The following is a 14,306-nucleotide window of genomic DNA, read 5'->3' on the forward strand; positions in this document are numbered from 1 at the left end:
ACCCTGCATTTGTATTTGAATAAATACTTATGTTTAGGTACTTGCAGTCCCTACTTGTAATTAGAAAAGTGAAAGGAAGTGAGTCATTGTCAGCAATGGCAGATTATTTGATTTTTTTCAATTTTTTTCCAAAAAAATTTTCCACCAAAATCATATAAAGGTAGTTAAAGGTTAAATCTTAAAAACACTTTTTTTGTTTTACTGCTAATATAAAACCCAAAGATATTAAAGTTACAATAAAAAAACCTAGGAAACACTTGGATTTGGATTATTTTAAATTATTAATTTAATCTTATGTTACAAAGGAAACACTCCTAAAATTAAAAGTCTGGATAAGGAGCAATGGTGATTCTGTAGTGTGTTGGTGCCCCTCCAACCAATGTTTATCACCATTAGCTTATAAAAAGAATAACCTACAAAAGAGTTCAGAGGCAGCTTTTATTACTTAACTACAAAAAGATATTGCCCATGTTAGCTGATTTTACCCTTCAAATCACCAATTACTGGTGTCTTAAATAATGTGAGGTAAAACTTTACTAATGCTTATTGCAGTACCAATGCCCACCTCCAACATCTGGTTTACCTTCGGTTACTAGAGCACACACAGAAAAGATTATTGGCCCTCATAAACAGTAATTTCTAATATGGACAATATGCTTGGTAGAAACTGAATGTAAACCACTGAACCAACATCATTTGACCAGATTATTTTAAATTGAATGTTTTACATTATACATTTCTAATAAAAAATTACATATACTCAAATTGCTTAAAGTCAACATTTTGGGCATAAATATTGTTTTGAGTGTGGTGATTGCAATGATGCTGCATGTAGTTTTTAAAGGTAAATGTCTACGTTAGTTAAGTCGAGCACTGCCTTAGTTGTTACGATCAGTTTTAATCTATGCAGGGTTCACTATGTTGGCATGCACTACTTCTTCTTCTGAGATTTTCCATCTTGAAGCTGTTTCCCTTTGTTTACCAGAGTTTTCCTGAAATAAATGTTACATATGTTTGTTCAAGTTCAGTTTACAGTTTAATTTGTGGTCATATCTAAAACCAGTGTTAACTGGACTTTTATCTATCACATTTGTATAACCCAGTGACTCCAATAAAGTTTTTATGGCTTCTAAATAGGTACATACACTATATTTCCAAAAGTATTCATTTGTCTGCCTTCACAGGAATATGAATTCGAGGGACACCTCATCCTGAATACAGGGTTTACTATGATCATAGCCTTTGTACCTGTAACAGCTTCAGCTCTTCTAGGAAGACTTTAAACAAGGTTTTGGAGTGTTTATGGGAAGTTTTCCTGGCTCACAGTCTCCACTTTAATTCATCCTAAAGGTGTTGAGGTCAGGACTCTGTGCAGGCCAGTCAAGTTCTTCCACACAAACTCGCTCATCTATGTCTTTATGGACCTTGCTTTGAGCACTGGAACACAGTGGAACAGAAAGGGCCCACCCCAAACTATTCCCACAAAGTTGGGAGTACGAAAAATGTCTCAGTGTGCTTATGTGTTAAGAGTTTCTTTTACTGGAACTACTCCCGAAAAACAACCCCACACCATAATACCCCTTCGGCCAAACTTTGCACTTGACACAATGCAGTCAGATGAGTACATCTCCACTGCTCTAGAGTCCAGTGTATGCATGCCATACACCCCTGCATCCAACTTATTGATGAGGTCTACAAAGTTAGAGACGATATCGAGGTTGGGTGGTGGTGCTTGTTGGCTGGGTATGCAGGAGCTGTCAGCTGTAAAGTCTGTGAGGAGAACTGTCACTATCCTGAATGCACAATGGCCTGGAAACCATAAAGACCTGGATGGCCGCTAACTTTCTGCTTCTTAATTCAGATAAAACTGAGGTTATTGTACTCGGCCCTGAAAATCTTAGAAATATGGTATCTAACCAGACTCTTACTCTGGATGGCATTACCTTGGCCTCCAGTAATGCTAAGCCTTGTATGAAGCTCCTTGGCCATGGAAACCTATTCTATGAAGCTCTCTACACACTGTTCTTGAGCTAATCCAAAGGCCACATGAAGTTTGGAGGTCTGTAGCATTTAACTCTATAGTGAGTTGCCAACCTCTACACACTATGCACCTCAGCATCTACTCACACTGCTCTGTGAGTTTTGGTATATCCTGCCCACACAGGAAATCGCTCTGTCAATCAGTGACATATGTGTTTTTAAACAAGCCTACAGTGCCCTCTAGTGGCCCACTGTAGCATAAACTCAAAGGGTTTTTAAGCTTGCCACTCCCACTTCTTTACACACACACACACACACACACACACACACACACACACACACACACACACACGCACACACACACGTCACTATAATCACTCTACAGCAGGAGTTCCTGACATTCATGGTTTGAATACAGTCATATGATGTATGACTGTATGTTATGGTTTGGGGCTACATCTCAGCCAGTGGTGTTGAGGATCTTGTTGAATTTGATTCAATTATAAATGGATCTGGAAAGTGCCTAGTTGGCTGTGGCTTCATTTTTCGACATGACAATGATCCCAAATACACTGGCAGAGCAGTGACAGCATACCTGGATAGAAAAACACACAGTGAAACAGCATCAGTCATGGATTGAATCCCAGACCTCAATATTATTGAAGCAGTGTGGGATCTAAGGCATCCAACATCCAGAGAAGAGCTTTGAATGTCCTTTAAGAAACCTGGAGAACTATTCCTCAAGGCTGCTTAAAAAAAATAGAAGAAATCTTCACCAAGAGAGTTCAGGCTGTGTTGAAAAATAAAGGTGGTCATACCAAATACTGACTTTCAATCTGGTTACAATTGTAAACTCTGCTTTTACCCTATATACTACACTTTCCATGTGATTTTTCCGTATATTCCTGCATGTATTTTACATTTTGATAGAAAAATATAAAGAAATAAGGTGTGGCAGAAGACTTTTGCGCAGTACCAGTATCAGAATTACTTCACAGCGTTGGTAACATGCCCCAGATTGTCCCACACAAGCACACCCTTCCACCTACATTTACTTTTTTGATATCTGGTGAGCCAATCTCTGCAGTTCTTTGAAACTTCATAGGCAGTGGTTAGCTTTGCTAATACATCACAAAAAATCACAAAAAGTACTAATATGATTTTTTCAGTAAATGAAAAGTCGGTGTATCACCACAGTTCTTACAACGGATCCAAAATGAGAAAACAAATGCACAAAATGTAATAATTTTATCTCAATTTATCTCGAGTACTTTTACCGACCTACACTTCCAGCTGGTTTCTTGTACTCATCAGGCTTTTTGAGTATCAGTGGCTCAAAACCTTTGGACTGAGCTGCTGTCACCCCTTCATTTTATTGATTTAGATTAGAGGAGGGAACCACCAGACACCCCACAGTATATTATCACAATACTTCACTGTGATTAGATAGTGATTCTTAACATTTTGCAACATGCTGAGCATTGAAATAACATGTATTGTGATTTATCACATTGTTTTTTAAACTGTAAACTTTGTCTGTTTTATCCAATAAGATTACGTTATCTGACTTCATTTCACTTCAGTAACGGTGACAAATCTTGAAAAATCCCAACCTGTAGCGGTCTTCATAGCTCATACATTCTGTAGGAATAAAACCAGCTGGCAGCCAGTTGAGTCGAGTCGCTTCAAGTTGTTCTCATCAATATAAGGCTCTTTCAGGCTGATGAAATCATGTTGGAATCTGTGACTGCAGTCAGCCTGAGTCAGACTGCAACTGTTTGCAGAAAGCTTGCCTCCTGTCAAGCGACCTTTGCAATCACCTTGCAGTCAAAAGTGGTTGTGTGTGCGCAACACCCTCAAGCTCTGGGTAACCTGAATTCGAAAGTAGCTTCGTCAACCTAAGTGTGTCCAGTGCAGTTTTTTTGTTTGAGTCGGTTTAATGTAAGTTTTTCTTGGTGTCTGATGTTGTATTGTTCATGTATGCATGTGTGTTTTCGATTCCTCCATCAGACAGCGAAGACTACCCGGCATGCTGCTGTTATATACCAGGCTATAGAGCTGCTGATTACAGCCGTATCATAAGTATCATAAGTGCGCATGCGCCAACCAGCGTGCAGCCTGTTACAGTCGCTCCTGCTTTTCTCTTAGTTTAGCTCTTTTTTCTTACGTATTCTTTTTTTTTCTGACTTGTATTTTCCTCCGTTTTCTATCTCTTACTCAATCATGTGGATTGAGAGAGTTTTTGTTCTTCTGGTGGCCGTGGAACTGTTACTTTTATCATGGAACGGGACCGCGGCACATCTCCTACACGCACGGACTGTTTACTCCAGAGATCAGCTGATCGCCCTGATGCCGGCCGGCTCGCTGGCCAGGCCCGCAGAAGTGCCCGCAGAAGTACCAGCTGAAATTTGGAGGAAAACACATCGGGGATGCAGAGGTCAAGGACAGAAGAGAAGAAAAAAGGTGACGGTGAGACAGCGGAGGCTCGAAGCGAGGAGGAGGTTTAAACCGTGTCTGCCGTCTATCGTGATGGGAAATGTGCGATCGTTGGCAAGTAAAATCGACGAGCTCTCAGCACTGGTACGGAGTCAGAGGGAATACCGAGAGTGTAGCCTGATGTGTTTCACCGAATCATGGCTGCACCAGGTCATTCCCGATGAGAATGCTTCCGTGGAAGGCTTCCACACTGTTCGGGCGGACAGGGACAGCATCGCTAGCGGTAAGCGTAAAGGAGGTGGGCTTGCTGTTTTAGTTAACAACCGGTGGTGTAACCCTGCCAACATAACAATCAAAGAAAGGATTTGTTGCCCGGACACTGAACTGTGTGCTGTTGGACTCAGGCCGTATTATTTACCCAGGGAATTCTCTCACGTCATCTTGGTGGCTGTTTATGTTCCCCCCTCTGCTAACCCCACAGCTGCATGTGACACTATCCACTCTGCCATAGCTCGGCTACAGACTCAGCACCCGAGTGCCTTTATTGTGATCTCGGGTGACTTCAACCATGTATCACTGGACAATACACTACCAACATTCAAACAATATGTGGACTGTCCCACCAGGGGAGAGAAAACTTTAGACTTACTGTATGCTAACGTCAAGGATGCATACAGCTCCTCCTCCCTCCCCCCACTTGGTAGGTCAGATCATAACCTGATTCACCTCACCCCCCGCTATGTGCCAATTGTGAGGAGGGAACCTGTGACCACCAGGACTGTTAGGAGGTGGTCAGAGGAGGCAATAGCGGAACTACAGGGCTGTTTCGAGGTGACCGACTGGGAAACACTCTGTGAGCCTCACGCCGAGGACATCAATGGGCTTACTGAGTGTATCACAGACTACATAACTTTCTGCACCGACTCCATTGTTCCAGCTCAGACTGTTCATTGTTACCCAAATAACAAGCCGTGGGTGACTAAGGACATCAAAGCCCTCCTCAACAACAAGAAGAGGGCTTTCAGAGGGGGCAACAAAGAGGAGGTGAGGAAGGTCCAGGTGTTACTAAAGGACAAGATCAGAGAGGCTAAGGACAATTACAGGAGGAAGCTGGAGTGGAAACTCCAGCAGAACAGCATGAGAGAGGTGTGGAGGGGCATGAAGACCATCACTGGATTCAGGCCAACCAACAGCAGGGGAGCTGAGGGAGGTGAGAATAGAGCCGACGAGTTGAATCTGTTTTTCAATAGATTCGACACCACAGTGTCTGCTCCCACCCCCACAACCTCACCTGCAGTCAGCCTGGAATCCAGAGCCACACCACTGTGCCAGCCTCTCTCTTCACATGTTGCCTCCTGTGAGATTCCTGACACCCCTCCCCCACCCATCACCTTCACTCAATACCAGGTTGAGATGCAAATGAGGAGACTTCACTCAGGCAAGTCTGCTGGACCAGACGGAGTGAGTCCCCTTGTCCTCAAGACCTGTGCCCCCCAGCTGTGTGGAGTCTTTCATAAACTGTTTATGCTGAGTCTGAGTCTGCAGAGGGTCCCGGTGATGTGGAAGACATCATGCCTCGTCCCTGTACCAAAGACGCCTCGTCCCAGTGGCCCCCAGGATTACAGGCCCGTGGCACTGACCTCCCACATCATGAAGACCCTGGAAAGGCTCATCCTGGACCAGCTGCGACCCATAGTAAGACCACATCTGGATCCCCTTCAGTTCGCTTATCAGCCTCGTCTCGGAACAGAGGACGCCATCATCTACCTGCTCAATCGTGTCTACACCCATCTGGACCAGCCGGCGAGCACTGTGAGGGTCATGTTTTTTGACTTTTCCAGTGCTTTCAACACCATCAGGCCGACCCTCCTGGGTGATAAGCTAACAGCGATGCAGGTGGATGCTTCTCTGGTGTCCTGGATTGTTGATTACCTGACAGGAAGACCACAATATGTACGTCTCCCACAGTGTGTGTCTGACAAGGTGATTAGCAACACAGGGGCACCACAGGGGACTGTCCTCTCCCCCTTCCTCTTCACCCTCTACACCACAGACTTCAGCCACTGCACAGAGACCTGCCATCTTCAGAAGTTTTCTGATGACTCTGCGGTGGTTGGATGCATCAGCAGGGATGATGAGACAGAGTACCGGGCTGTGGTCGACTCCTTTGTCACGTGGTGTGAGCAGAATCATCTGCAGCTCAACGTGGCAAAGACCAAGGAACTGATCGTGGACTTCAGGAAGACCAGGAAACACTTGACCCCTGTTTCAATCCAGGGGGTCAGTGTTGACATTGTGGAGGACTATAAATACCTTGGAGTACACATTGACAATAAACTGGACTGGGCTAAAAACACCACAGCACTTTACAGGAAGGGCCAGAGTCGTCTCTATTTTTTGAGGCGACTGAGGTCCTTCAACATCTGCCAGAAAATGCTGAGGATTTTCTATGAGTCTGTGGTGGCCAGTGCGATCCTCTATGCTGTTGCATGCTGGGGGAGCAGGCTGAGGGTCGCAGATGCCAACAGACTTAATAAACTGATCCGTAAGGCCAGCAATGTTGTGGGGATGGAGCTGGACTCCCTCAAGGTGGTGTCGGAGAGGCGGATGCTGTCCAAGATAAAGACAATGTTGGATAACACCTCCCACCCACTCCATGACATGTTGGTCAGTCACAGGAGCTCGTTCAGTGAGAGACTGAGATTACCGAAAAGCACCACTGAACGACACAGGAAATCATTCCTGCCTGTGGCCATCTCCCTGTACAACGCATCCACTTAACACACTGTTTGCTGCTACAGCTACACATGTTTCTTTTCCAAATATTTATTTATAAGTGACTTATGTATGTATGTATGTATATATATGTATATATTGTACTATTCTTAGTTAGCGTATTGTCTGTCTTGTCTTAATGTTGGTTTAAAATGGAGCACTGTAACAAAAAATAATTTCCCCCAGGGATCAATAAAGTATTCTGATTCTGATTCTGATTCTGATCAGAGGATTTACACGGTTTGTGTAAATCCTCAGTTTGTTTGTGGGGGACGGAGGCGTTTTTATAGATTATGGTATAGTAATATAGAATGAGGAGAGATGTGGATTGGAAAGATTAGAGGACACTGAGGAATGGGAGATGGTCAGATTACCAGGACCAGACCAGGATTAGTCATGTAATGGGCCCATCTACTGCATCTATCATGCAGTAGATGGTTGCTGAAAGCTATGATTGTTGAGAACTATGATTTGGTAGAAGCCACGTCATGTTAAGTTTAAATATATATATAGAATACAATGAAATCCTTGAATCCAGAGGGATATTTTCAGAATAATAATGGATTGGATTTATATAGCGCTTTTCAAGGCACCCAAAGCGCTTTACAATACCACTATTGATTCACTCTCACATTCATACACTGGTGGAGGCAGCTACAGTTGTAGCCACAGCTGTCCTGGGGCAGACTGACAGAGGCGAGGCTGCCATATAGCGCCATCGGCCCCTCTGGCTAACACCAGTAGGCAAGTAGGGTAAAGTGTCTTGCCCAGGGACACAACGACCAGGACAGAGAGCCCAGGGATCGAACCGGCGACCTTCCGGTTACAGATGCGATTCCCAACCCCCTGAGCCACAGTCGCCCAGAAACCTTAAATATAAATAAAAACTAGAGTTCAAATAATATGTCAGAAAATAATTAGTGTAATAATAATTCAGGGATCCACATAATCTCCTGTTTGTGTTCACAGTACTGAGGATTGAACTTAATCCGTTATCTGCGCTCAAAGGTGCCACAACTCTTTTGCGGAAACGGTGTGATCTCACTTTGATAGTAACACGCATTAATCATCTGCAGCTCAACGTGGCAAAGACCAAGGAACTGATCGTGGACTTCAGGAAGACCAGGAAACACTTGACCCCTGTTTCAATCCAGGGGGTCAGTGTGGACATTGTGGAGGACTATAAATACCTCAAAGTATACACTGACAAACTGGACTGGGCTAAAAACACCACAGCACTTTACAGGAAGGGCCAGAGTCGTCTCTATTTTTTGAGGCGACTGAGGTCCTTCAACATCTGCCAGAAAATGCTGAGGATTTTCTATGAGTCTGTGGTGGCCAGTGCGATCCTCTATGCTGTTGCATGCTGGGGGAGCAGGCTGAGGGTCGCAGATGCCAACAGACTTAATAAACTGATCCGTAAGGCCAGCAATGTTGTGGGGATGGAGCTGGACTCCCTCAAGGTGGTGTCGGAGAGGCGGATGCTGTCCAAGATAAAGACAATGTTGGATAACACCTCCCACCCACTCCATGACATGTTGGTCAGTCACAGGAGCTCGTTCAGTGAGAGACTGAGATTACCGAAAAGCACCACTGAACGACACTGGAAATCTTTCCTGCCTGTGGCCATCTCCCTGTACAACGCATCCACTTAACACACTGGTTACTGCTACAACTACACAGGTTTCTTTTCCAGCTATTTATTTATGAGTGACTTATGTATGTATATATATATATGTATATATTGTACTATTCTTAGTTAATGTATTGTCTGTCTTGTCTTAATGTTGGTTTATAATGGAGCACTGTAACAAAAAATAATTTCCCCCAGGGATCGATAAAGTATTCTGATTCTGATTCTGATTAACACCAAGAAGCTTCACTTCCCCCAGGGAAATTTATCTCACAGGGTAACTGACATCAGGTCAGTGAAAATCCTGCAAAACATTGAGCAAAAGCATGGAAATGTGGAACAGAGGGATGTTTGGGGAAAAAGACAACAGTTTGGACAACAGTGTGATTCCAAAGAAGCAACAATTTGTCTGTTGAGAATGGTCAAAGTCATAGACACACACTGGTTTGTAAAGTGTCTGTTAGCACTAGCAGGAGCCTTTTGTGAATAATATGTGATGTAGCACAGGAAAGGCTGCTGAAGATCAAGTGCAACCAGACTCAGTAATATTTCCAGTGTCTGTTATCTGAAGTTCCCCATCTGCAAAAATCTCTTAGAATGTCTGAAAAATGTTTTGTTTTTGTTTTTTGAGCAGTTTTTGATGTACGAACTCCAAATAAATGGCGTGCTAGTTTAGCCCAGGTCCTTTTTTTAAAATCAGATATTGAATCTTTTCTTATTCCAGCATTCAAATGGACAAATAATATAAAAAAAACACTTAGTGTAGAGCACAAACCAGGCTGTAAATGTAATGTTCCTTTCCGCTGTAAAGTTGGGCATTTTAGAATGAGAGTCGGTGGACATGATGCACTTCTGGAACCAGCCTCTAGTGGACAGTAGAGGAACCGCAGTTTTGTTACGCATTGTCTTTATTTTCCGACACTTTACTGACAATTTGCTGTGATGTACGGTTTGGAGACCAAATTAAGGAGACAAGGCTGAGATGTTTTGCACATGTGCAGAGGAGGGGTTGTGGACAAAGGATGTTGAAAGTGTAGCTGTCAAACAGGAGGAAAAGAGGAACAAAGGAGGTTTGTGGATGTGGTGAAGGACGACGTGCAGGAAGTTGGAGTGATAAAGAAGAAAGAAGGAAAAGTGTTGAAATGCCAGTACAATAAAAATAAAAGCACATTTAATCAGCAAACTTGGCTGCTTTTTTTTTCTTATTCGATTGTTTAAAAGGCACCAGAGCAAGAACGTTTATGTCTCCATTGAACAGGACCCCACAGAGATGAAAGGTCCAATGTGTTATACTTTCAGCATTATCTTCACACTAAGTTGCCACCACTTTGACACAACTGTTTATATCACAAAACAGCATTAAAGCAAGCAGAACTGAATATCAGCAATTTGCTCCCAGTTCAGTTAATACACCGACTCTGTGTCTGTTTAAATTGCAGCAGCAGCAGCAATGTCGCAACTGTACTTGTTCTGAAATAACAGGCTGAGATGATAACAAAGGGAAGCATGCTTTCCTTTGTGTTTCCTCTGTGTGTCTTTCAGCTTTGTTGGCTCTGCTCCTTTGTTACAACCACAATAGCGGCAGAGGATTTACTGCAGGGTGCAGTCCTGTCCAGCAGAGGGAGCTCCGTCACGGTAACTGTCAATCAAGACAAAGCACTTCAGCCTGTCATCAAGAGGGTAGAAACAGGAGAAACAAAGCAGGCACCGATATTTAAGCTACAGATTTATGATGAAGGACATTTTCAACACAGTTCTGTTATTCTGAATGCTTCGATGTTTTCTACATTTAATAACAAGCCAAATAGTTGTTTGTGCTCGTCCTATTCTTTCCTTTGTTTGTTCACCTGTCAGCGGGAACACATGGAGTTCAGCGTCTTGCCACACAGCACTTTGTACTTGGCAGGGATGAATAAACTGCTCTACCAGATGTGCATGACACATTTATTGATCATTTCAGCCCCAAAAAGACCCAAGAAAGGATCGTTTGAACAGGAAGCAACTGTCGCGTTTGTTATTACACTTAATAAACCTAATCAATCATTTAAAAAACAATCAAAAACAAAAAAAATACCCTTAAATACAAAAAGGAAGCTACTTTCTGCTCCTCCTTTAATCACAAGGAGTCACCACAGCAGATTTGGCAGATTTTTTATGCTTGATGCCCTCTATGGGTTTTGTGTCTCTTCATGTAAAAATTGAGTGCAAATAACCTTTCGGTTTCGAATATAACTATTTAGTATAGATAGAGATTAAATTTTAAAAAACAAAACAAAACCCACAAATCGTGGCTAATTTTGGCCCTCGTGCCCCAGTTTCGGCATGCTTTTTAAGATCTTTTAGCCTAATTCACTTTGTCAGAGACTGATAACTATTTTTTCCATGCAGGGCCAGGTAGGTTTTAATAGCATTTTTCCACTAATGAATGAAATCCACATCTAAAAACTATTTTGTATATACTTGGGTTATCTCTGTGTAATGCTAAAACGTATGTCATGATCTGAAACACAAGCTGTGCAACGATTCAAAGGAGTATAAATAAAGCTTTAGTCACAGCACATCTGACATCCACATAAGGTGGACCTGTGGCTGAGTCTACACAGCCAGACTCACCTCGCATATTTTTATGTAGCCCACAAAAAACAACAGATGATAGCCACATTTGAGCCAAATATTTATTACTATTACTATTATTTATTTCTATTAAAACACTTAGATTGGTGCCTCTTATCCCTATTAAACTTATTCAGGGGAAGGTTGCTTGTGTGTGAAATAATCAACTCCTGCCGTAGTTTCTAATCTCCTTTTTGCGTGTATTTGCAAACCCAGACAACTGACGTCAGCGCAGGAACTAAATAAACTCCCTGATGCAAGCACATGGGCAATATTTGCATCTTTAACGTGACACAATGGCTTCTGGTTTGACTGACACTTGTGCGCATGCAAAAGCATACCTGTAAAAGTCTCTTTGTTGTCCCACACAACATCTGCCTTCTGCAGATAGATGCATGCAAATTGACTTTTAAAAAAATTGCAAAACAGCTTGTTTTACTTAAAACTCATGGGCCACACCTTTTATCTGGAACATTACTCAGCCACAGTGCATGAATGTTCATGTTCTTACCCTTAACTGAAAGAGAACTTTGTGTGTTTGAGAGGCAAATAAACAACGTTTGAGATTCTGGAGAATTTCAGAGGTAGCAGGATCTACATTTTTCCTCCCTCTGTGTTGTATATGAGTCAGAAAAAGGGCAAAAAGTGTAAAGCTACATAAGTTCATGTGTTCTCACAGCTGCAGAGTTAACAGGTTGACAGGGTTCAGAGGCTTTCACAGGTTTGACTGGTCTCATGCCAGACAGAGGTTAGCAGAACCGGCCTTCCTTTGAAAAGCAGCTGATATTTCCCCACGGAAGAGTTAGGTTGCCTGTAGGCTCAAGTGGTAGCTAGCCCCCATTGTGCGAGAGACTGCAGGTTGATATTTTGGCTGTCATAATGCCGTCCAGCTTCTTTCCTGTAACAAAAGGTTAAAGAGGTGAAAGAATGAAAGACCAAAGCCTCCACATATAGATTGTATAAGAGGGTGAAAGCACAGTGCTTTAGCAACACAGCTTAAAGAATAATTTATTGCTCAGGTACCCAAGCTGTACTCAAGTTTTCTTTCATTTGGGAGAATTAAGATTTGGCAGGTTTAATTCCAGCTCGGTGACCGCTAACCATGTAATGTTACCTTGCATGAAATTGCAGACATGCAGGAATCACACCGGATAGCAGAAAAACATTTTAATTTGATGATCCTGATTAAAAATGAAACATAAAAATTACATTAAACAAGAAGAAGAGTTCTCTTTGTTTACATGCTCCAGCTGAGCAGTAATTGATAGCATTTCATCAGGATTGCAAGCTTTAAATTACAACTTATGAGTAATTGTGATCATTTTAAAATTTAGAATACTTTTAAAAAGAAGCTTAATAGTTACATTGTCAAGGATTACTTCATTACATCAAACTTTTTTAATGACAGAAGGTACTTCCAGTTGTTCCCTTGTGTCTCAAGGTCTACAGCAGATGGATCTGCATGTTCAATTTATTTACAATTTATATACATCAATGGGAGAATATACAACTTTCATTGTGTGTTCTCCCATAAACTCTGATCAGCTCTTGCTGTTTTTCCATTTATTAAATGACCACGTTCAGCCGTGTTACTAAATTGTATGCCTTTGTCTTGAAAAGTAAACTGGGAATGCGTGTCGATGCCTTCGTCTCCTCTCGCTTGGATTAATCACCTCCAATCTATCCAACATGCTGCTTTAAGGCTTTCAAGGAACTCTCACAAGTTTTCACTTATAACCCAACTTTTAAAGCTTTTGCACTGTCTCCCTGTCAGGTTTAGAGCATGTCATCTTCTCTTCAAGCCGGCTCTTTAGAGCTTCTTGTGACTGCTATGAAGACTTTTCTTAGCCCCGAAAAGTGCTATAAAAACAGACTTTACTTAATTAATATTATGGCACCTGGCATACAGTGGGGATAGATTACACCAGTGCGTTTGTAAGGGTTTGATTTGACCAAATGCAACAGGTGAATATTCAAAATGTGTTTGCATCGTTTTGAGATGTTTAAAGAGATATGTGTGACAGTAAACATGTTGTAGATATACACAGGTCCAATATTTTCTGTTTTTTTTTTTATTGTAAAATCAAAAGCAGAGTTGCAGCATGAGTTTTCTTTAGGTCTTTGCCATTTAAAGGGATGCATTCAGAGGCCGACAGGTGGTCCCCGCATAGAGTTAAGGGTATGATTCCCACCAGGGCCAGCTGCACTAAACATGATCCCGCTCATGACACTGAAAGGTGTTTGGGATAAAAGGTTCCAGCAAATTGTCACATGCAAAGTGTAGTAGAGGCTAAGAAAGCCGAGCGTGGCATTCTCCGCAGTGTGTAAGAACACAGATACCGCCCCTGGGACGTAGGGGGAAAGTCCTCCTTGATTACTCTATCTAAGTTTGTTGCAGGAGCTTAAAGTTCTGCTGTCACACATGCATGCTCTCTTAATAAGCGTTTAGTGACAAGTTGCTGCCTTTAGGCAAAAATCTTAGGATCAATCTCGGGTCAGAGGGAATGCAAGTGTGGTGCCAGCAGGTGTAGTATGTTCAGCGAATTTTGTTCTTTGCATTCACGTTACTCACACTAAATGCCTAATTTCTTGTTTCTCACATTGCTTTGAAATGTCTCCTCCACTTTTCTGAACATCTGTCTTTTTAAAACAACTCTAAAGCAAAAATAATTTGCACGTCTGCGTGAAATTTGCTATATGATAACATTTCCTAAGATTATAAACAGGCGAACACAGTGACATTAGAAATGCATTTTCACTATTAAGAATTCATTATTGTAAAAGTAGCTGGCCAGTGTTGCCACCAATTAAGGTGGAGATCATTCCACATGCTGTATTCTCTTTAAAAACATACGTTTTTTCTGTCAAA

This window comes from Rhamphochromis longiceps, linkage group LG3 (assembly GCF_057381845.1).
Source record: "Rhamphochromis longiceps isolate RC_006_pf linkage group LG3, R_longiceps_female_GT1.1, whole genome shotgun sequence".
In the NCBI taxonomy this organism is placed as follows: Eukaryota; Metazoa; Chordata; class Actinopteri; order Cichliformes; family Cichlidae; genus Rhamphochromis; species Rhamphochromis longiceps.